Below are 24294 nucleotides of genomic sequence, written 5' to 3'. Positions count from 1 at the left end.
TGGCTGGGGGTTTTAACAGTCAGACCCATTGTAGCTGATCACCAGCGCAGCTTTCATATGAAGGGTCTCCAATTAGAACAACCCCTATAAATATTTTAGGAAGGCCTAGTCCAATAACAGAGCACGGAAGCTGTGGATAATTTTTATTCCCTTGACCACTGCTAGCCGACGAATATGTGTTTTCTGTTAAAGAGACAACCTGTTGATCAGATTACCTATATTAGGCTTATAGATAAGGAATATATTATATTGATTTTGTATATACAATTTTCTAATACAAACTTCCCTTTAAACTTAACATTCAACAGTGAATTTGTCTTTTAAAAGGGAATATCCAGTGTACAGCAAGGTTTATTAGGAGGACAATAATTAAGATTTCCCACCCAATATTACCTACTTAACACAGGAGGAAGTACAGCTGCGTCTGAGCAAATTAAATATTGATAAAGCCCCCGGCCCAGACGTCATTCATCCACGGGTATTAAGAGAATTGAGCTGTGTAATGCAAAGATCATGGTTTCTCATCCTATTAGACTCTCTTGTAAGGCTGGGTTCACATGACCATGTTACGTCCGTAAAGTACGGAACGTATTTCGGCCGGAAGACCCGGACCGAACACAGTGCAGGGGGCCGAGCTCCTAGCATCATAGTGATGTACGATGCTAGGAGTCCCTGCCTCGCTGCAGGACAACTGTCCCGTACTGTAATCATGATTACAGTACGGGACAGTAGTTCCACGCAGAGGCAGGGACTCCTAGCGTCTTACATCACTATGATGCTAAGAGCCCGGCCCCCTGCAGTGTGTTCGGTCCGGGTCTTCCGGCCAAAATACGTTCCGTACATTACGGACGTAACATGGTCGTGTGAACCCAGCTTTACATTATCAGTACCACAGGATTGGAGGACGGCTGATTTGGTACCAATATTTATGAAGGGTAAGAAGGTGGAATCAAGTAACTACCGTACAGTAAGTTTGACATCTGTGGTATGTTAAATATTTGAGGGTATTCTAAGAGAAGAACTACAAACGTATATAGCATGCTACGCAGTGTAACATCCACAGCTGCGGGCGGTCATTCTTACCTGCCTCGGCCATGGACGAGTGAGTGCCGGGCGGCATCTCCCTCCTGAGAAACGCTGGCACTCACTTCCGCATCAGTGCCCTGGTTCCCGTAGGGTGCGCGCACACGCTCTCGTCCGGCCTTAATGGGCCAGTGCACACACATGGGTAGGATCTGTAATTAGTCCATGATCACCCTGGACTGTAAAAATGGCTCTGCCCTTTCATTCCTTTCCTGAGCGTTGTGTTTATCCATTTTAATCTTAGCAAATGGTCCCTTAGTGTTATCCTGTTCCCGTTGTTCCCGTGCCCTGCTACCTGAATCCTGTGCTATATCTGTTCCTTTGCCTTAACCTGTTGGAGTCGTGTTCTGCCACCGGTCAAGCCTGCTGATATACACCACGTCTAGTGTCTACAAGTTCATCTGTGCCGAGCCTCCATTACTGTCTGGACTATTAAAGGTACTATTGTACTAGGACTGTTGTTTGGCCAGCTGCTACTCAGCTATGGCGGTGTGGCCTAGTGGGTCCACATACCCACGGATCGTGACGGTACGCTCAGGCCATGGTCAACCCAAGACCATGACGACGTCACAAGCCATGCAGACAGACCTGCGAAAACCTTCAGTTGCGACAAGACCAACTCCTCCTAGTAGTGAACTCCATTGCACAGCGACTGGATGCGCAAGCTGCAGCCATCACGGCACCTGTTACTGTTGCTCCAGCTGTTCCTCCTACTACACCTCCTGTTTGTACGGGTGTCGACTCCCAATTTTCGCTACCACTACCTCCTCGCTACGACGGAGAAGTGAGTACCTGCAGAGGATTTCTGAACCAGTGCCAGATCCACTTCAGTCTACATGCCAGAGGATATCCTTCCAGGTTCCAAAGGGAAGGCAGTATTATGTGGCTATTATTCTAGACTTTTTTTCTCCCTCAGAGCGCAATTACTCTATTGAGTTACTGGCCATCAAATTGGCTCTGGAGGAGTGGAGACATCTAACAGAGGGCGCGGCTTACCCTATCTTGATATATATCGACTAAGATGGATTTCCTAGATGTACAATTCCATGTGACCAACGATGGACAAAATGGAAACTGATGTACATAGGAAGTCCACCTCAGTGAATGCCCTTCTACATGCCGATTCATCTCATCTGATTAATTTGATTAACACTATACTTATAGGTCAATTTTTGAGAATACGAAGAATCTGCTCTGATAACTGTAGTTTTGAAAACCAAGACACTGAACTCAGGAGGTGTTTTGACAACCGTGGCTGTAGTGAATGGTCAAGAAGACAGGGTTATAAAAAACCCAAAACGGGGTGACCTATTGATGCCTAGGAGAATTGTTAAACAACAACCTGACATATAATTACAGATGTTGTGAATTGAGAGCAGCGCTTAATCCCTTAAGGACGCAGCCTTGTTTTGGCCTTAAAGAGACTCTGTCACCACATTATAAGTGCCCTATCTCCTACATAAGGAGATCGGCGCTTTAATGTAGGTGACAGTAATGCTTTTCATTTAATAAAACAATCTTTTTTCACAAAGTTAGGAGCGATTTAAGTTTATGCTAATGAGCTTTCTTAATGCCCAAGTGGGCGTACTTTTACTTTCGACCAAGTGGGCGTTGTACAGAGGAGTGCATGACGCTGACCAATCGGCATCATGCACTCCTCTCCATTCATTTACACTGCACTAGCGATATAGTTATATCACTATGTGAAGCTACATACACAAACCCTAACATTACTGTAGTGTCCTGATAATGAATACACATGAAATCCAGCCTGGACGTCATGTGTACATATTTCACTTTATGTGGTAATAACATCGGAATGCTTAAACCTATCCAAGCAAATCTGAGACTGTTTTCTCGTGACACATTGGGCTTTATGTTAGTGGTAAAATTTGGACGATATATTCAATGTTTATTGGAGAAAAATTGCAACATTTAGAGAAAATGTATAAAAAAATAGCATTTTTCAGAATTTAAATGCATCTGCTTGTAAAACAGACGGTTATACCACCCAAAATAGTTACTAGTTCACATTTCCCATATGTCTACTTTAGATTGGCATCATTTTTTGAACATTCTTTTATTTTTCTTGGACGGTTCAAGGCTTAGAACATAAAAAGCAATTTCTCATATTTTTAAGAAAATTTCAAAAGCCTTTTTTTTAAGGTACCTGTTCAGTTCGAAAGTGGCTTTGAGAGGCCTATGTATTAGAAACCCCCATAAAACTCCCCATTTTGAAAACTAGACCCCTCAAAGTATTCAAAACAGCATTTAGAATGATTATTTAACCCTTTAGGCATTTCACAGAAATAAAAGCAAAGTAGAGGTGAAATTTGCAAATAACATTTTTCTTGCATGGCCAGCTTCTTATACCACACCGCATGGCGCTGTAGGGCTTCAGGACTTGATCTGACAAGACCACCCCTCCCATGTACCTATTGTAGTCCAGGATGCAGTCTGGTTTGGGGGTTTCTGTACTGGTACCTCGTACATGGGTACTGGTGTGACATCTCTCTTGTCCTTGTACATGACACACAATATGTTGCTGCTAGATTGTGCCATGCTCTCACCGCTTCTGAGTGTTTGCCCTGCAGAGTCTTAGGGAGGCCTCTCAGATTTCTTCTAGCAGTGCTGCATGCCGCAGGACTTCTGGAAGCGAGGCACTTGAAGAGTGGGACGCTGGTATAAAAATTATCCAGGTAGAGTTGGTAACCCTGGTCCAGCAGTGGGTGCACCAAATCCCACACAATTTTTGCATTAACTCCCAGTAAGGGGGGGCATTCTGGGGGCTGAGCACTGCTGTCCTTCCCTTCATATATCCTAAATTTGTAGGTATACCCTGATGCACTCTCGCACAGCTTATACATCTACACGCCATACCTTGCCCTCCTACCCGGCAGGTACTGGCGGAATTGAAGCCTCCCTTTAAAATGTACCAAGGACTCATCAATTGAAATACAATTCTCGGGGGTGTATGCTTGGGAAAACCGGGCACTGAAACGGTCCAATAGGGGTCTGCGTTTATACAAATGGTCAAAACTGGGGTCGTCTTAGAGTATGCAATGCTCATTAGGAGAAGCAAAGTATTGCCTCATTTTTTTTTTTTTTAGGTTCCAGTTCAGTTCTGAAGTTGCTTTGAGGGGCCTATATATTAGACACCCCCATCAAACACCCCATTTTAGAAACTAGACTCCTCAAAGTATTCACAACAGCATTTAGAAAGTTTATGAACTCTTTAGGTGTTTCACAGGAATTTAGAGCAAAGTAGAGGTGAAATTGACATATTTATTTTTGTCAGAAAATCCTTTTTATACCATTTTTTTCTAAAACACAAAAGGTTTTACCAGAGAAACGCAACTTAATACATATGGCCCAGATTCTGGAATTTGAGAAATATCCCACATGTGGCCCTAGTGCGGTAATGGAATGAAGCACCGGCCTCCGAAGCAAAGGAGCACCTAGTGGATTATGAGGCCTCTTTTTTATTAGGCACCATGTCCGGTTTGAAGAGGTCTTGTGGTGCCAAAACAGTGGAAACCCCCCAAAAGTGACCCAATTTTGGAAACTAGACCCCTTGAGGAATTCAGTTTTCTTGGGGTGCATGTGGCTTTTTGATCAGTTTTTATTCTATTTTTAGATGGCGTGGTGACTAAAAAACAGCAATTCTTGTAATGACAGGGATAGGCAAACAGACAAGTGAGCCCTAATCTACCCGCCACTCAGTCCCTGCCTACTTGCAACGACCCGCCCTAGGCGACGGGGTACAACTGGGCGACGGTCCCTACACTCAGTAAGTGCACGACAGACAACCAGACAAGGAAACACAGAACAAAGGGAAACGGGGCAGTTGCCCACGGCAACACCGTGAGCAACAAGAGTAGTTAACGAGCCGAGTCAAACCAGGAGAGTACGAGGTGCCAAATGCAGAGCAGGGGAGTAGTGAACAAGCCGAGTCAAACCAGGAGTGTACGAGGTACCAAACGCAGAGCAGAAAAGTAGTCAGTAAGCCAGGGTGTAAAGGATCTGCCAGGCAAAACTTCTGTGGATACTCCCATAGGTAATCAGTCTGCACCTGAGTCTATGTCTCTGAGACTGACTCCATCTTCCACCACTCAGGATGGCAGGCTTAGGAGTGGGAGAGCCTATCGCAGCCTGGCCCGACGGAGCTAGCTCCCGCCCTCTGTCTATTTATACCTGCCTTTCCTGTTCCTCCTTTGCTTGTGATTCTTCTCGTGTGGTTTCCTGGCCCAGCTACAGCTTCTATCTATTTGATCCTGCTCCATACTGACCCTGGCTTTCTGGCTACTCTCCTGCTCTGCGTTTGGTACCTCGTGCACTCCTGGTTTGACTCGGCTCGTTCACCACTCTTGTTGCTCACGGTGTTGCCGTGGGCAACTGCCCCTTTCCCTTTGCTTTGTGTTCCCTTGTCTGTTTGTCTCGTGCACTTACTGAGCGTAGGGACCGCCGCCCAGTTGTACCCCGTCGCCTAGGGTGGGTCGTTGCAAGTAGGCAGAGACAGAGTGGCGGGTAGATTAGGGCTCACTTGTCCGTTTCCCTACCCCCGTCATTACACAGGGTCAATACGAAGCAGGGACAAATAGTTCAAGAAGCTGCAGCAGGGCCAGGAAACCAACAGAGAAGAATCGCAAGCAAGGAGGAACAGGAAAGGCAGGTATAAATAGACAGAGGGCGGGAGCTAGCTCCGTCTGGCCAGGCTGTGATAGGCTCTCCCACTCCTGAGCCTGCCATCCTGAGTGGTGGAAGATGGAGTCAGTCTCACAGACATAGAAGCAGGTGCAGACTGATTACCTATGGGCGTGGATACAGAAGCTGTGCCTGGCAGATCCTTAACAGTACCCCCCCTTTTATGAGGGGCCACCGGACCCTTTCTAGATGGACCTGGTTTATTGGGGAAACGAAGGTGGAACCTCCTGACCAATAGCCCAGCGTGAACATCACGGGCGGGTACCCACGTCCTCTCCTCAGGCCCGTATCCTCTCCAATGGACCAGGTACTGGAGGGAGCCTTGGACCATCTTGCTGTCCACAATCTTGGCCCCCTCGAATTCTACCCCCTCAGGGGTGAGAACGGGGACAGGAGGTTTCCTCGAAGGAGCCAAGGATGGGGAGCAGCGTTTAAGGAGGGAGTCATGAAACACGTCGTGTACTCGAAAAGATGGGGGCAATTCCAGTCGGAAGGAGACAGGATTGAGGACTTCAATGACCTTGTACGGCCCTATAAACCGGGGAGAAAACTTCATGGACGGGACCTTAAGGCGCAAGTTCTTAGACGATAGCCACACCAGATCCCCGACCATAAACAGGGGGTTAGCAGAACGTCTTCTATCTGCCTGAGTTTTTTGTATGCTCTGGGACGCCTCTAGGTTCTTCTGAACCTGGGCCCAGACTGTGCACAGTTCCCGATGAACGACCTCTATCTCCCGGGAGGAGAACCGTGGATTAAACCCAAAATTACAGAAAAAGGGGGAGACCCCGGATGAGGTACTGACCCGGTTATTAAGGGAAAATTCGGCGAGGGGAATGAATGAGACCCAATCATATTGACAGTCAGAGATAAAACACCTTAAATATTGTTCTAGAGACTGATTAGTCTTCTCGGTTTGGCCATTAGTTTCAGGATGGAAGGCAGAGGAGAAGGACAGATCAATCTCCAACTTTTTACAGAAGGCTCTCCAAAACAAAGAAGCAAATTGTACCCCTTTGTCTGAAACAGTATTGACAGGGACCCCATGGAGACGCAGGATGTGTTTGACAAACAAGGTAGCTAAAGTCTTAGCATTGGGTAGTTTTTTGAGGGCACAAAGTGGCACATCTTACTGAAGCGGTCTACTACAACCCACACCACCGACTTGCCTTGAGATGGAGGCAAATCGGTGATAAAATCCATGGAGATATGGGTCCAAGGTCTCTGGGGAATGGGCAAAGAACGTAGTAAGCCCGCTGGTCGGGACCTGGGATTCTTGGACCTAGCACAAACCTCACAAGCGGCGACGTAGGCCTTAACGTCTTTAGGCAATCCAGGCCACCAATAGTTTCTGGCAATGAGGTGCTTGGTACCCAGGATGCCTGGATGACCAGATAGTGCGGAGTCATGATTTTCCCTAAGTACCCTTAGCCGGAATTGCAGGGGAACAAACAGCTTATTCTCAGGAAGGTTCCCGGGAGCTGGACCTTGATCAGCAGCAATTTCGGAGACTAAATCAGAATCAATAGAGGAAATGATTATACCTGGAGGCAAAAAACAAGCAGGATCTTCCTCCGAAGGAGGGCTGGCCATGAAGCTACGAGACAGTGCATCAGCCTTAATATTTTTAGACCCAGCCCTATAGGTAACCAAAAAATTGAATCTGGTAAAAAATAACGCCCATCAAGCTTGTCTCGGGTTTAGCCTCCGGGCCGATTCTAGGAAAACCAGATTCTTGTGGTCGGTAAGGACCGTTACCTGGTGCCTAGCCCCCTCCAGGAAGTGGCGCCACTCTTCAAATGCCCATTTAATGGCTAAGAGTTCGCGGTTGCCAATATCATAGTTACTCTCAGTGGGCGAAAACTTCCTGGAGAAGTAGGCACAGGGACGGAGATGGGTGAGGGACCTGGTACCCTGGGACAAGACAGCCCCCACTCCCACCTCGTACGCGTCAACCTCCACGATAAATGGCTCCATTTGGTTGGGCTGAATCAGCACCGGGGCCGAGATAAAGCACTTCTTAAGGGCCTCAAAAGCCTGGACAGCCTCAGGAGGCCAGTGGAGGAGATCAGCACCCTTGCGAGTGAGGTCCGTAAGAGGCTTAGCGATGACCGAGAAGTTAGCAATAAATCTCCTGTAATAATTAGCGAACCCCAAGAAGCACTGTAACGCCTTCAGGGAGGCAGGTTGGACCCATTCCGCCACAGCCTGAACCTTGGCGGGGTCCATGCGGAATTCATGAGGAGTGAGGATTTGACCCAAAAATGGTATCTCCTGCACCCCAAACACACATTTTTCGGTCTTCGCAAACAGTTTGTTTTCCCGAAGGACCTGGAGCACCTTCCTGACATGCTCAATGTGGGAGGACCAGTCCTTGGAAAACACAAGTATGTCATCAAGGTACACTACAAGAAATACCCCCAGGTAATCTCTTAAAATCTCATTTATGAAATTCTGGAAGACCGCGGGAGCATTACACAACCCAAAGGGCATGACAAGGTATTCGAAATGACCTTCGGGCGTTTTAAACGCAGTCTTCTACTCATCCCCCTCTTTGATGCGGATAAGGTTATACGCCCCCCGTAGATCAAACTTAGAGAACCATTGGGCCCCCTGAACCTGATTAAAGAGATCAGGAATCAAAGGAAGGGGATACTGGTTCCTTACAGTGACCTTATTCAAGTTACGGTAGTCAATGCATGGCCTAAGACCACCATCCTTCTTCCCTACGAAGAAGAAGCCAGCACCTACCGGAGAAGTAGAGGGGCGAATGTAACCCTTGTCCAGGCATTCCTGGATATACTCTCTCATGGCTTCACGTTCGGGACAAGAGAGATTAAATATCCTACCCTTAGGGAGCTTAGCTCCTGGTACCAAATCGATAGCGCAATCATATTCTCTATGAGGAGGTAACACTTCAGAGGCCTCCTTAGAGAAAACATCAGCGAAGTCCTGAGCAAACTCAGGTAGCGTCTTCCCCTCTTCAGGGGGTGAAATAGAATGAACAGAAAAACATGACGTCAAGCATTCATTACCCCATTTGGTAAGATCCCCAGTATTCCAGTCAAACGTGGGATTATGCAACTGCAACCAGGGAAGGCCTAAAACCAAATTGGACGATAATCCCTGCATCAACAGTACAGAGCACTGCTCCAAATGCATGGAGCCAACAAGGAGTTCAAAAACAGGGGTATGCTGTGTAAAATAACCATTAGCAAGAGGAGTGGAGTCGATACCCACTACCGGGACAGGTTTAGGCAAATCAATCAAAAGCATAGCTAGAGACATAGCAAATTCCACAGACATGATATTAGCAGACGACCCTGAATCCATGAAGGCACTGCCGGTAGCAGACCTACCACCAAAAGAGACCTGAAAGGGAAGCAAGATTTTATTACGTTTCATATTTACGGGAAATACCTGTGCGCTCAAGTGACCTCCCCGATGATCACTTAGGCGCAGAAGTTTTCCGGCTGCTTATTCTTACGCCTAGGACAGGTGTTCACTTGATGCTTGTCATCCCCACTATAGAAGCAGAGACCATTCTTCCTGCGGAACTCTCTACATTGTTGGGGGGACACGGAGGCCCCAAGTTGCATAGGTACCTCCGAGTCTTCCGTGGAAGAACGGAGCAACGGAACCTCGGGAGGCATCATGGGGGAGTCAGAGGAGAAAACACATAAAAGTTCACGTTGTCGTTCCCTGAGACGTCGGTCAAGTCGTACCACTAAATCCATAACCTGGTCTAGGGAGTCAGAAGAGGGATAGCTAACTAGCAGGTCTTTCAGGGCGTTCGACAGACCCAACCTAAACTGGCACCTTAAGGCAGGGTCATTCCATTTGAGAAGCTACGCACCACTTCCTAAAGTCAGAGCAATACTTCTCAACAGGTCTCTTACCCTGACATAAGGTCACCAGCTGACTCTCGGCAAAGGCAGTCCTGTCAGTCTCGTCATAAATGAGTCCGAGAGCAGAAAAGAAAAGATCAACGGAGGAAAGTTCAGGGGCGTCAGGAGCCAAGGAGAAGGCCCATTCTTGGGGCCCTTCCTGGAGCCGGGACATAATTATACCCACCCGCTGGCTCTCAGAACCTGAGGAGTGGGGCTTTAAACGAAAATAGAGCCTACAACTCTCCCGAAAGGAGAGAAAAGTCTTCCGGTCCCCTGAGAACCGGTCAGGCAACTTGAGGTGGGGTTCAAGAGGTGAGGTGAGGGGCACTACCATGGTAGCAACAGGCTGGTTGACCCTCTGAGCCAGGGCCTGGACATGTAGGGAGAGACCCTGCATTTGCTGAACCAGGGTCTCAAGGGGGTCCATAGTGGTGTGAGGGACCAGGGTAGAGTAGGTATATGGGCTTGTGATTATGTAATGACAGGGATAGGGAAACAGACAAGTGAGCCCTAATCTACCAGCTACTCAGTCCCTGCCTACTTGCAACGACCCGCCCTAGGCGACGGGGTACAACTGGGCGGCGGTCCCTACACTCAGTAAGTGCATGACAGACAACCAGACAAGGAAACACAGAACAAAGGGAAACGGGGCAGTTGCCCACGGCAACACCGTGAGCAACAAGAGTAGTAAACGAGCCCAGTCAAACCAGGAGAGTACGAGGTGCCAAACGCAGAGCAGGAGAGTAGTCAGTAAGCCAGGGTCAATACGAAGCAGGGACAAGTAGTTCAAGAAGCTGCAGCAGGGCCAGGAAACAAACAGAGAAGAATCACAAGCAAGGAGGAACAGGAAAGGCAGGTATAAATAGACAGAGGGCGGGAGCTAGCTCCGTCTGGCCAGGCTGTGATAGGCTCTCCCACTCCTAAGCCTGCCATCCTGAGTGGTGGAAGATGGAGTCAGTCTCACAGACATAGAAGCAGGTGCAGACTGATTACCTATGGGCGTGGATACAGAAGCTGTGCCTGGCAGATCCTTAACATTCTACTATTGTTTTTTTATTCTATTTTTTTTACAGCGTTCACCATGTGCTATAAATGACATATTCACTTTATTCTGCGGGGTGATACGATTACGGCGATACCATATGTTTATAGTTTTTTTATGTCTTATGGCGTTTGCACAATAAAATACGTTTTGTAAAAAATCATTCACTTTTTGTGTTACCTTATTCTAAGAGCCAGAACTTTTTTATTTTTCCATCAATAAAGCCGTGTGAGGACTTATTTTTTGCGTAACGAACTGTAGTTTCAATCAGTACCATTTAGGTATATGCGACTTTTTGATCTCTTTTTATTCCATTTTTTGGGAGGTGAAGTGACCAAACAATTGTGATTCTGGTACGGTTTATTATTATTTTTACGGCGTTCACCGTGCAGGATAAATAACAAAATAATTTTGTAGTTCAGGCCGTTACGGATGCGGCAATACCAATTATGTATAGTTTGTTTGTTTATTTATCTATTTTTATTAATAATAAAGGACTAATAAGGGAAAAAGGGGGATTTTTACTTATAAAACGCTTATTTTCTTATTTTTACACATCTTTTTTAAACTTTTTTTTACTTTATTACTTTGTCCCACTAGGGGACTTGAGGGCAGTGTATTAGAGCTGTCAGCTACTCACTAGTCGGACGCCATTGTTTGGTGTCCGGTTGCCATAGTCACCATCGCCGGCCGCTATCGTGTAGCAGGCCGGCGATGGTAGCTTAACCCCTAAAAAGCCGCGATCTCTATTGAACGCGGCTTTTAAGGGGTTAATCAGCGGGGACACAGCGATCGGTCCCCGCTGTAGGAGCTGTGACAGCTGCTGTACGAGACAGCAGCTGTCACAGCTCCTGTATGTGTCGGGAGGACGGCCGAAACAGCCGTTACTCCTGTGACGTACTATTAGGTCATGGAGCGCGAACGCTATGGTTACCATGACCTAATAATACGTCCAGGAGCGGGAAGGGGTTAACAAATACTGGGATATCTTACACACAGATGAGATATTGAATCGATATATACCAAGGGTACTGTCTCTAATATATTTCGAAGATCAAAGAATTTGAAAGATCTATTGGTCCGGAGTTATTATCCAGGTAAGGTCCCGGGTAAAATCTTTGGGACAAAGTGCCCCAAATGGGGCTGCAATCCTTGTGGGAAGTCTGTTGAATGTCCAAATGTGACAACTCCTGTTATTTTCCTCAATTCAGATAGTAACAAAGAATTTAAAATCACACATTCCATTGGATGCAACACAATTTGTGTAATATACGATGCGACTTGTCCGTGTGATAAAATCTATGTCGGACTAACCTCACGCGAATTAAGATGTCGTGTGAGGCAACATGTCTTGGATATCGAAGCAGCAGAAAATGAAACGGGTCTATCGAAGTTGAAGACTCTACCTAGGCATTTTAAGATACATCATAGCTGCAACAGTAAACATCTGCAGGTAAGAGGATTGATCATGTACTAATCAATGGTTGGGGAGGTGATTGGAAGCAAATTTTGTCCCAGAAAGAGGCCAGATGGATTCATATACTTGATACTGCTTGCACTAAAGCAGGGGTCTCAAGCACACGGACCGTGGGACACAGAGCTGCTAGTACAGACTCTGCTCCAGGACTCTGTGGAATTCCCTGACATCGCTGTCCACATATGGACAGCGATGTCTGGGGCTTCCCCAGAGCTGGAGTCCCGTGCAGAGCGCTAGTATTGGCTCTGCTCCGGGACTCTGTGGAATTCCCTGACATCGCTGTTCATATATGGACAGTGCTCTCAGGGTCTTCCCAAGAGCGAGGTCCCGAGCAGAGCGCTAGTACAGGCTCTGCTCCGGGAATCTGGTGAATCCCCTGACATCGCTGTGCTCATATTGACAGTGATGTCTTGGGCTTCCCCAGAGCTGGAGTCCCGTGCAGAGCGCTAGTATCGGCTCTGCTCCGGGACTCTGTGGAATTCCCTGACATCGCTGTCCATACATCAACAGTGATGTCAAGCGTTTCCCCAGAGCAGGAGTCCCAGTGATGTCAGGAGCACTGCTGGAGTCCCAGGAAGAGCCTACTAGTGCTCTGCCCGGGAAACCGGCTCTGTAGTTGCCCCTGATATCACATTCCCGTCCATGAGAATCCCCTGAAGTCACAGTGTATGGACAGTGACTTCAGAGGCTCCAACAGCAGAGGAATCCCAAGCCAAAGCGTTGGTAACGCTCTGGCTGGGGATTCCACTCCTAGAGGGAGCACCAATGGAGCTATCTACTTGGGGTGTGTGTGGCATTATCTGCGGAGGGCATTGTGGCAGCATCTGTGGAGGGCTCTGTGGCAGCATCTACGGAGGGCACTGTGGCAGCAGCTACAGGGGGCACTGTGGCAGCAGCTAAAGAGGGACTGTGGCAGCATCTACAAAGGGCACTGTGGCAGCATTTCCAGGGCACTGTGGCAGCATCTACAGAGGGCACTGTGGCAGCATCTACAGAGGGCACTGTGGCAGCAACTACAGAGGGCACTGTGGCATTATCTACAGAGGGCACTGTGGCATTATCTAAAGAGGGCACTGTGACAGTATCGACAGAGGGCACTATGGCATTATCTACAGAGGGCACTGTGGCATTATCTAAAAAGGGGCTGCCCAATCTTGACATGTGTGTCTGCCAGACGCTGCCAACTGAGCCGCCGGACTGCATTTAGCGACACTTAAACTGGAAAACTGGATTGTTGAAATAAGCATTTGGAGAAATCTCACACATTTTAAACCTAGCGGTATTATTATAGTAATGTAGTATTAGTATTATAGTATAGTAGTTCAAATAACTAATTGATTAACAATAATTTTGTATTGTATCAAATTTGAAAGTAATGCGGCCCGTCAACTTCCCATTTTTTATATATGTGGCCCACTTACCGGGTCGAGTTTGAGACCCCTGCACTAAAGGATTAAATTAAAAAATTTGTTTTGCACCTTTCCTATAGCTAAAAAGTCTTATGTTTTATCACAACATATTTTGTATTGTGACAATATGATACTGATTGTGGTCTCTTCCTCTATAGCTCCCTTTTCTCCAAATATTTATAACCACCTTGTAAGTTTATGCTTGATCGATATAATCTATTTTTACTGATGCTCCATATCACCAATACCAAAGTTTTTGAAAATTGTGTTTTTAAGTTGGTTTTATATACTTTTAACTTCACTAATTTTTGTATTTGTTTTATTTATGTCCCACAGATCCATACAAGTTCAACATGGCTCCTACTCCTCTCTTTTGTGCAAATTTGTTTCTTCTATACGTGTATGATGAAGATGGCACAGGACTTTGATAAATATATTACCATCCACCATTGGATACATCTTCACTTGATGATATTCCTTTAAGATCATTATATTTGGTCTTATACTTTATATAGTGATATTTGGGTTTAGACTATTCATACTTTGTTCACTCCTTCTTTGTTATTATTATTTCTTATAATTTTCGCTCACTGCGTGTTCACCTTTTTAGTATTATACACTGCTATTTCCCTAAGTGTTTTATTAGGAAATATATCATTTTTATGCTAATAATATGCACTAACATTTGACTGTATTGTTGCTTTTAGTACTGTTTTATACACTTTCATTATGAATATACTTCTTATAACATGTCTACTTTGCACTGAATGGACATGTTATATAACATTGCATTGTATTGCATGTCCTTGTTTATACACTGTATGTATATTTGTTCCTATATATAATGTAAATTGAATTATACTGTAATGGTGTTTTTTTATTTATTATATTAGTATATGGTTCTCTATATATACTTTTATTCTGTCTGTACTAGTGTGCTTTTCTGCATAATAGTGACTGCACTAAGCTACGTAGGTTTTATATTTAAGTATCAGGGGATGCTTTTTGCATCTCCATTCCTTTCATTGGTTGTTTCATGACCTTTGATGTGCTTAGTTCTTGTGTTCATTTTATCATCCATTCTGTTCCTCCTTACTAGTGTGCTTGTGCGGCGTCTTGGAAATATTAAAATAATTAAACCTATTTAGTCTTGAAAAGCGACGACTAAGGGGAGGCATGATTAACTTATATAAATATATTAATGGCCCATACAAGTAATATAGTGAAAACCTGTTCCATGTAAAATGCCCCCGAAAGACAAGGGGGTGCTCCCTCCGTCTGGAGAAAAAAAGGTTCAATCTGCAGAGGTGACAAGCCTTCTTTAGGCCTTATTCAGACGAACGTGATATACGTCCGTGCAATGCGCGTGATTTTCACGCGCCTCGCACTGGCGTATATTAGACAGTCCGTGATTCTTACGCAGCGTGAGTCCGCTGCGTAAAACTCACGACATGTTCATTCTTTGTGCGTATTTTACGCATCAAGCACCCATTGAAGTCGATGGGTGCGTGGGGCACGGAAGCACTTCCGTGGGACATGCGTTTTTCACGCAAGACTTGTTTAAGTGTATGTAAATGAGTTTTAAAACTTGTCCAAACAAGCACAAACCAGGAAGTTGCTTTGCACTTGTTTGGCACATACTGAGCTGGACACGGACAACTGCAGCCATGCCTAGGGTTTGTGACGTGGAGAAACTGATCTGCCTTGTCCAGGAGAGGCCAGAGTTGTGGGACACACGGGCAGAGGCATACCACGACCGCATTGGCATAGAAGTGGCATAGGATCACATCGCGCAGACGCTCTTCAGCCAGGAGTGGGCTAAACGCCACACACGCGACAGAAAGATCATTGGTAAGTACATTTCTTTACAGATGTTATGTAAAACCCACATGCTGTAGTGTGTCCTTGTGTTAAAATTTTCCAAATGCCCAACGTAGCGTCTGTGTCACAGCATCATTGAGCTTCTGTAATGTATGTTGGTGTGTAACGGAATGACAAAGTTTACAACAAGTAGAGATTTGTGTTCTGTAACATCATGACTGAACATTTTTTTTTATCATCCTTTGTACAGTAGATGATGTGAAGACCCGGTGGAGGAGCACCCGGGATCAATTCTGCCGGGAATATGGGGCCAGAGGCCGAAGTGGTGATGGGGCGAGCAAAAAACGGAACTACATGTACACCCAGCAGCTCATGTTCCTCAAGGACATCATGGAGATGCGACCGTAAGTAATCATACTGTACGTTTAAGAAATGTCTGTGTTCACATGTCATTTAATCCAAACAGGGTGTTTGTCCCTTTTGGCAATGTTACTAATCACTCTACATTTGTATTATAGAAGCAGTGACAATCTCCAAGACACAGAAGAGGAGCCTGCCCATGAAGAGCCGCACGCACCAGAAGATGCAAATCCCCTGCTGCCCTTAACACCCGAGCCGACAGCTCCCGAACCAGCCCCACAAGCATCCAGTAAACCACAGGTGCCACCAGACGAGCGTCGTCAAACCACCGCAGCAGGCAGGCGCAGGCGCAGCCACATGGGTTCCGCAGGTGAACAAGTGGACACAAGGGTACTGGAGTACCTGCGGCGCTGCGCAGATGAGGACGCCTGTGACGCCTTTGACCGCACTTTTGCCCCGTTACTGCGGAAGGTACCCGACCATAGGATGGCACGCCTCCAGTCCTCCATTATCTCCCTGATTAACAGTGCCACACCTCCAAACAATCCACGCCAGTGCTTCAACGCAATTGAGCATTGCCGTGGATTGCCAGAGCCGTCAGTGGCCTTCAATGCACCTGACCCATCCGAGCCTGCCACCCCCTTGGCACGCCAACATTACTATCACCCAATGGCGTCATGTATGTCTCCTTGTCATGTGCCGGGGCGTGAGCGACATTTCCCTGGCTACAGTCGAGCGGTGGAAAGCTTTCCTCAGGCCCCACATCACGGCTATCAGGCGCAGCATCAGCACCACTATGCTGTTAAGGAACATTCTCTGCAGGCCCATGGACAGCATAGTGGTGCTGAAATGGCCAGCTACACCTCACCGCCTCATCGATATCAGGAGTTGTAGTGCTGTGCCTGCATAATAGTTGATGTTATAATTTAGGCCTGTTTGGGTTAATTCTTTGCGAATGTGCATCATGTTGGTGTGATGCTTTCTCTTACGTTTAGCATATGTTGTATGTTCTGATTTTGTGTGACATCAACATAAAGTCTGGTTTTGTTTTAGCAAAAAAGTGTGTGTGTTTTCCTAAATTTCTTTGGTTTCACTATCTTTGTCAATCATGTCCTTGTGTAACGTTTCCACACGGTGGACAGGGCCCAATATTGTTGCACGCCATAATTGAGGTATTAGTTTATCTGTTGGGGTTTTGCTCGAATCAAAATCGACTTCTATGCGGCCGTGCAGTGCTATCATATTTGACGCACAAAGGACAGTTGTGATTGTATTACAGAACATTGGGATTGGCAATGTGCTTCACATACAATTATGTGTTTGGCTGCTAAATACTACATCGAAACCCCAAAAGATATAAGCTCGCAACCCACGTCAAGGGTCCTCATGTATTGCGAGTCCCTAATACTACAATCCCCCCCAAAACAAAATACATTGGGGTCACTAATGATCTATTTTGAGAATACTCAGAACTATGCCACCGTTTACAATGAATCGTCCTGCCATGGTAGTGCTCTAGCAGGGCTGTCAAAATATTCTGCAAGTATTTTACGCACTCGGATACCAGATGTTTGTTCCCTCCCTAGTGGAATTGGCCGCACAATGGTTGATGTGGTTGAATTTCTTAGGATATATTCGGCATCAAAACTTGCATCATGTATGCGTGTAAAGTTATGAAGAACTACACACGCTTGTATGACACGGGTCACATTCTGCGGCGTCATTTGCATTGTTGTGAGAAAGACCCTCCATTTGTGTGACATTATGCGAAACGCACATTCAACACATCTTCGAGCTCTGCTTAGCTGGTAATTGAAGATGCGCCTACGGTCATCCAAGCCCTTCTTGCAAATGGACGCATTACTTGGCTTGTCAGGCCAAAACCCTCATCTACAATGATGACATATGAGAATGGTGGTCCGCTGGAGCCAGGGAGGATGGTCGGTTCAGGCAAAGAAAGTTGATTGCTCATAAGAAGATGGCCCATTCTGGATGAGCGAAATATGCGTGCATCAGCAGAGCTTCCATACGACCCAACGCCTACTATTGTAAAATAATAATTACTGTCGGCCAAGGCCAACAAGACGATGGAAAAATACTGTTTGTAGTTATAGTATCTGGAGCCAGAGTGGGGGGGCTTCTTCACACGAATGTGCTTCCCGTTTAGGGCACCAATACAATGAGGAAATTGGGTGCCGCTACTAAAATCTTCGCAAATACTAAGCCAGTGTTCTGCCGTGGGCTGAGGCATCACTGTGGTCTTTAATCTCTGCCACAGCACAACACAGGTGGATGTCACAATGCCTGAAATGGTGCTCACTTCCAGAAGAAATTCAAAATGTAAGGAATGGTAACTATTTCCTGTTGCAAGAAATCTACATGGGTGAGAAAAAAACACAAAAACCAAACAACAATTATGTAGGACATGACACCCACACACCATCCTGTAACCACTAATTGTATAAAACACACATACCTCAAGGTCACTAGGAGTCACTCCTCTGGGGAAATGTAGCGCCGCATGTTTGTGTCCTGGTAGGTGATTCCTGCACGAATCTCCTCCAGCAGAATATCAAACGTGGCCGCAGACATGCGGCAAAACGACCTAAATTTCTCTGGGTGACGCCGGAGGTCATCATAGAGGATATGAAAGTGGCCTTTGGAGGTGCGTTGTGCCACAAGAGGTTGAACCCAAATCCTCCCTCTTCTCCGCGTTTGGTCCTGTAGCATGGGACGGCTCTCGCCAAATCGCCGAGAAACCATCCACGCTAGCAGCACACGGCCCAGCAGAGTATACGGCATAATTTTGAGTCGGAGAAAAGAAGCCTGTAAGCACTGTAAAGTACCCAAAGTATTTTGCAAGCTGCAAACACTAAGAGAACATGTGCACACATCAAGCATGTGTTTGTGAAGGGTGCCTTTTTGTAGACTGGCGTTATGGAGAGAAACCAAAAGTCATACACGTGTAAAAAACGCAGACACACAGCATAAACGGATGACACACGCGCCTAAAATGCACACGCTCGTGTGAATCCGGCCTTACTGTGAGAACTGTGAATCTATGGAATAGCCTACCGCAGGAGCTGGTCACAGCAGGGACAGTAGATGAGTTTAAAAAAGGGTTAGATAATTTCCTAGAATTAAAAAATATCAGCTCCTGTCACTGAGTTTTTGTTTCATCCCTTCCCTTTTTTCCTATGCCTTGGTTGAACTTGATGGACATGTGTCTTTTTTCAACCTAATAACTATGCAACTATGTCTGTAATGTCCATTTAGTACGAATGTAAAATGCGTATTTAGCGTGAATGCTAAACGTGTCTATAATTCTCCCTAGCCTGATGAGGGGCCTTGAGAGTGTCCTTTTGGCTGCCGTCAGGTTATTATAAGTCGGTATACTTTTTTTTTTTACAGGATGGAATAGGGTAGTAGACTACACTATTCCAATGCACTGTATCCTGCAAAAAACTTACAGTGCAGTATAAGTTTAGCATTGGAACCTATGGGTGACATGCTACTGTATGGCATACACCACAGGCATCCGTTTAACGGATACGTGTAAGTAGAGAGGTTTTCTTTTTTTTGTTTTACCACTTTGAGTTTATGTTGTTGCAAATATGTACCGAGGGGTATAAAAGCACAATGACTCCAAGGGACTACATGTATATTTAACTATCACTTTAAATCTCCATTACATCATAATTCATGATGTCTGCATTTATGTATCGCTTCTTAGTCTTTCTATTCATCATCTATTATCATGATCCCCCAAAAAATTTCCTGAGAATTTTTTGTAGATGAAGACACTAAAATGTAAGGGAACTGCTTCTCTTCAGGCTATTACAATGCAGAGTAATAACCGCAGACATATTCATAGCGAGTCACAGGCAGCTTTGAGGAAAATTAATGTTTCTGCTGAACAAAAACAGAGAATGTGATAGTAAAGCTGAGCTGTAGATATGTGCGTGTACGTGATCTGCGTAGTGATAGATCGTCTCTCCCCTTTTCCCAGCTTCTTCTCATTATGCTAATGAAGTGTCATCAGTTAAGCTTTTCCCGTGATTATTGAGTCTGTCAGGTAAAACAAAACTATGCAGCTCCTTGTCTACGTCTCCCATGCCTTGTCCCTGGCATCCACTGTTCTTCTTGTAACACACCATCGATTATCCATACCTTGTTCTTTTTTTATGGTGACGGTCACCCTGCGACCTTGAGAAGAATAAATTAGGCATATCTATTATGAGGGAGATACAATATTATAGTGGTTTATTTAACCCTTTATAATAAGGTTTATCTCTGTGTTTTGGCCAACAATTTATGACTTTCCTCTTTTGAAGTACATAGAAAAAGAAGGACAGAATGTCCTTATATATGATTCTGTTTTTTCATTTTCTTGAGTTTGAGACATAGGGAGAACTGAGGACTTACTCTGATGACGCCGATTCATTCCCATTTGTGGAGGTATTATAATCCTTTCTGGCCATGAATGAGTTACTGATTCATTGCCTGCCTCTTAGCGCATCAGTCTGAGCTGGAACACCCGCAGGATTAGATCTCTGCACAGCTGTCAATGTCAACAGAAACAGGTGTTATCTGGACCACAAATCTGCATTCTAAGGGTATTATTCTAATTTTATAAAGTAGACATTCTGAAGGAAAGATTCCAATGACCATGTGATAGGATTCATTGTTTTGTCATTTACATTTTAATATATAAAAACATTCCTGCTTTCAACAAGCTCATGTATATCCTATATATAAATATGTTTTTTTCAAGGTATCCTTTGGTTTTAGATAGATAGATAGATAGATAGATAGATAGATAGATAGATAGATAGATAGATAGATAGATAGATAGATAGATAGATAGATAGATAGATAGATAGATGATAGATAGATAGATAGATAGATAGATAGATAGATAGATAGATAGATAGATAGATAGATAGATAGATAGATAGATAGATAGATAGATATGAGATAGATAGATAGATAGATAGATAGATAGATAGATAGATAGATAGATAGATAGATAGATAGATAGATAGATAGATAGATAGATAGATAGATAGATAGACAGGCATAAGGTAATAATACTACATAATAATATTTATAAATGGAGAAGTAACAAACAATTAAAATGACAAGTAAGCAAAGCAAATGAGCAAATAATAACACAAAAGAAAGAAATAGAATTGGAAATTGCAGGAATAGATAAATAGATAGGATAGGATGTAAAATAAAATTACATTTTAGTAGACTTTTTCCTTCTGCATTATATGACAGTAGCTTTGCTATCAGTAAACTTTACGCACTGGAGAGAAAAAAGTACCAGTTAAAATCCAGATTTGAATATGTCATACAACAGTTTGTGCCCTTAATAATAATATATATATATATATATATATATATAGGTTTTATGCTGTAAAATAATATTTTTAACAAAGAAATCTATTTTATCTTAATGTCTTTTCTTTTTTTTGTCATTGAGGCTGTGTCAGAACTAAACAAGCAGCAATGATAAATTCAATGTGGATGCAGTAACAGCTGTTACAGGAGGCCACAGTTATATCCAGGTTCCACAAGACGTTTCATTGCTGATAGAATTTTGTGTTGCCAATTCAAGGCTGGAATCACACATGGGTGACAGTTTTGCTGTTAATAACCAAATTATTATCGCACCAAGAAAAGAACAAAAACATTTTTTCCACTGTGCTTTTCTCTGTAGTTAGTGATTAATTTTTAATTAAAGTAAACGTTCTGGGAAATTTCCCTAGCAGGGGCATAGCTAAAAGCTCATGGACTCTGGAGCAAAAGTTCTACTTGGGCCCCTAAAAAATTCTCTCCATGGCCAATAGCATTGCTGGGTCTCTTAAGTGACCCATCGGTGCAGCACTAGCAGCCAGTGGTGTTGCGAAAGTCTTAAATGATGTTTTATTTGTATATAGTCCCCTAAATCTTCACCACTGGATAGGATTAGATACAGTGGCTCAGCAGACAGTATCACACATAATGGGCTTAGATACAGGGCTCCAACAGACAGTATCACACATGATAAGTTTAGATACAGAGCCTCAGCAGACAGTATTCTAATACTTACCCTCGTGGCTCCTAAGTCGGGTCCTCTTTGGCTCAAGGCGCAGTGGGGGTCCTGATGCCATTCAGCGTCACAATGTGTGTGGTGCACATAATGTTGTGATGCTGAAAGGCTTCATGACTCAGCACTGCACCTGGACCCAACTAAGGATCGAAGAGGGTAATTATAAGATGTTACTGTAGTAATAGGGGCCCGTGTAGTTTACTACATTGGCCCCAGTTACTACAGTAACTACTGATAAATGTGGTGCAGGGTCCCTATGTCTTGAGGGCCTGGTCGCAATTGCGACCGCTGCGACTCCTATAGCACTGTTCACGAGAATTGTTCATTTTTGTAGATAACATGTGATGTACTGCATGTCAAAGCAGGGATTTGCCATTGTGTTTTTTCCCCAATGAAGTCAGTGAGGAAAGTTACCTAGATCAATCCAGATGAGACCCTCTAGACAGTTTTCACTAAGCCATGTGGGAATGGGAATTCATAAATTCCCATTTACTGAAAAGTAACAACTGGACACAACCGTAAAATAAAGCATTAAAGAAATGCCAAATACTTGTATTAGACATGTTTTTGTAATATATAGTAATATATATTTATTGTTATTTCATTGTTCACTCCATAGAAGAATTAGGAAAAAAGTGGACTTCACTAGTGTACAAAAAACAGGTTTCCTAATGTAGAGAAGACTAGAAGAGTATAGAGTGTCAGTACACTCCATAATATGTGTAGTGCTCTTTTCCACAATGATGATACACTAAGATACAGTAAGTGAAGACTAGAGGCGTAACTTCATGCATTGCATTGGGAATAAGGGCGAAGCTTCTAAGTCGCAATGCAAAATCTGGTGAAAAAAAGGACTCCAACTATAATAGTTGTGTCTTTTTATGTGACACAGGAGCTTTTAGGCCACTCAGACCCAGGATGCCATCACTTAGCTAGAAGCTACTGTTCAATGTATTTTCAAAGATTTGCACATGGTTTTGGTCTTTTTTCACATTCTGTTTCCTCTAGTCATTTTTTAAATCACGAAATTTTTGTTTTTATTTTGAAGATATGCATAAACATAACAATATTCACATAACCAATAAGCGAATATAACACAGAAAACAGAAGTACCAATGACATAACATGTGCTGACGTTTGACACCATACAGATCATCATCAATACATTGACATATTGGCTTCAAACTATGCAGGCCAGAGCACTTGTATGACCCCGACATGGAGAAGTCAAGACCAATCAGAGACGCCCACCCGCCCGGCATAAAACAAGTACCGCCGGTCATCCACCTCATTTCAGGACTCCTCTCGTTTGGAATAAAGGGTACCACCCAAGCAACTACCTCCTACTCCCTATAATGCGAACTCTGGACCCAGTAGGACCAAGCATTCTTAAATTTGAAAGATTGGAGATGCTGAGATGCGATCATTCTTTCATGCATACAGATCGAGTTGACCAAATTAATAATTTCTTGCACATGAGGTTGAGCATTAGACTTCCAATGTCTCCTTAGGATTAGTTTGGTAGCCATAAAGATATGTGCAATGATCATCCGCGCGGTGCCCGGGAAGTCTCCTATGCCTATTAGCAATAATGCCAATTCTGGTGTAAGGGGAAAACTTTGTTTCGTAACCGATTGTGCTACATGATGGGCCGCTAGCCATAATGGTTTAATTGTCAGACAAGTTCACAATAGAGTTCCTGGGTCTCCACATCTCCTCCAACAGAAAACACAGGTTGCTGGGAACTCTGGAGGGAGTGAAGTGTCATCTCATGCTAGTCTTAACGATTGCTTCCTGGAATGAGGTACATCTAAACAGCTTATACACACATTGGAATGTTCTCCTCCATTGGTCATCAGTAAAGGACAACCCCAAATCCCTTTCCCACTTAAGCATGGCAGCAGTTTTAGTAAATTCACACTTCTCCCCTAGTACATTATAATAAAACGAGATCCCCTTACATTTCCTACGAGAGGAAACGATGCCGAACAACTTCCCCCGCAACACAATTGGATTTGGGGACAGAACGCTGGAGTAAATCTCTCACCTGTAAAAACCTATAGAATTCCCCACCAGAGAGGCCCAATCTAGTCCTAAGGTCTTGGAAATGTAGTGTGTCATGACTGTCATATAGATCATGTATTGAGCCAATACCCAAATCTCTCCAGTTAGATAGATCAAGATACAGGATCTGATCTTCCAGGAAGGATAGAGGAACATGTTTTAGCGGGACCCGCGAGTCTTGTGAGGATGTAGACATGAAGTGAAGCCATATATTGTTGGTTATTGTGATTGAAGTAAGGCATGTGGGCTCGTTCACGCGATGCCATAGAGTGTTCACCAGAAGGGACTGTAATGATGTGCACCCACTGATATGCATCTCAATATCCACCCATTGTTTGTCCCCAGGG

At 44.4% G+C, this 24294-nt stretch overlaps 1 long non-coding RNA gene across 1 annotated transcript in view; it reads left to right on the top strand.

Annotated features, from left to right (window-relative positions):
* Window positions 1-14117, top strand: part of LOC142664547 (uncharacterized) — a 60897-nt gene extending 46780 nt beyond the window's left edge. The window contains exon 5 of the long non-coding RNA XR_012851311.1: window positions 13942-14117. This is a non-coding gene — a long non-coding RNA (uncharacterized LOC142664547). The remainder of the gene's footprint in view (window positions 1-13941) is intronic.
* The last annotated feature ends 10177 nt before the right edge of the window (window positions 14118-24294 follow it).

Source organism: Rhinoderma darwinii, chromosome 12, assembly GCF_050947455.1.
Source record: "Rhinoderma darwinii isolate aRhiDar2 chromosome 12, aRhiDar2.hap1, whole genome shotgun sequence".
Lineage (NCBI taxonomy): Eukaryota > Metazoa > Chordata > Amphibia > Anura > Rhinodermatidae > Rhinoderma > Rhinoderma darwinii.
This window is presented reverse-complemented; position numbering and strand designations above follow the sequence as displayed.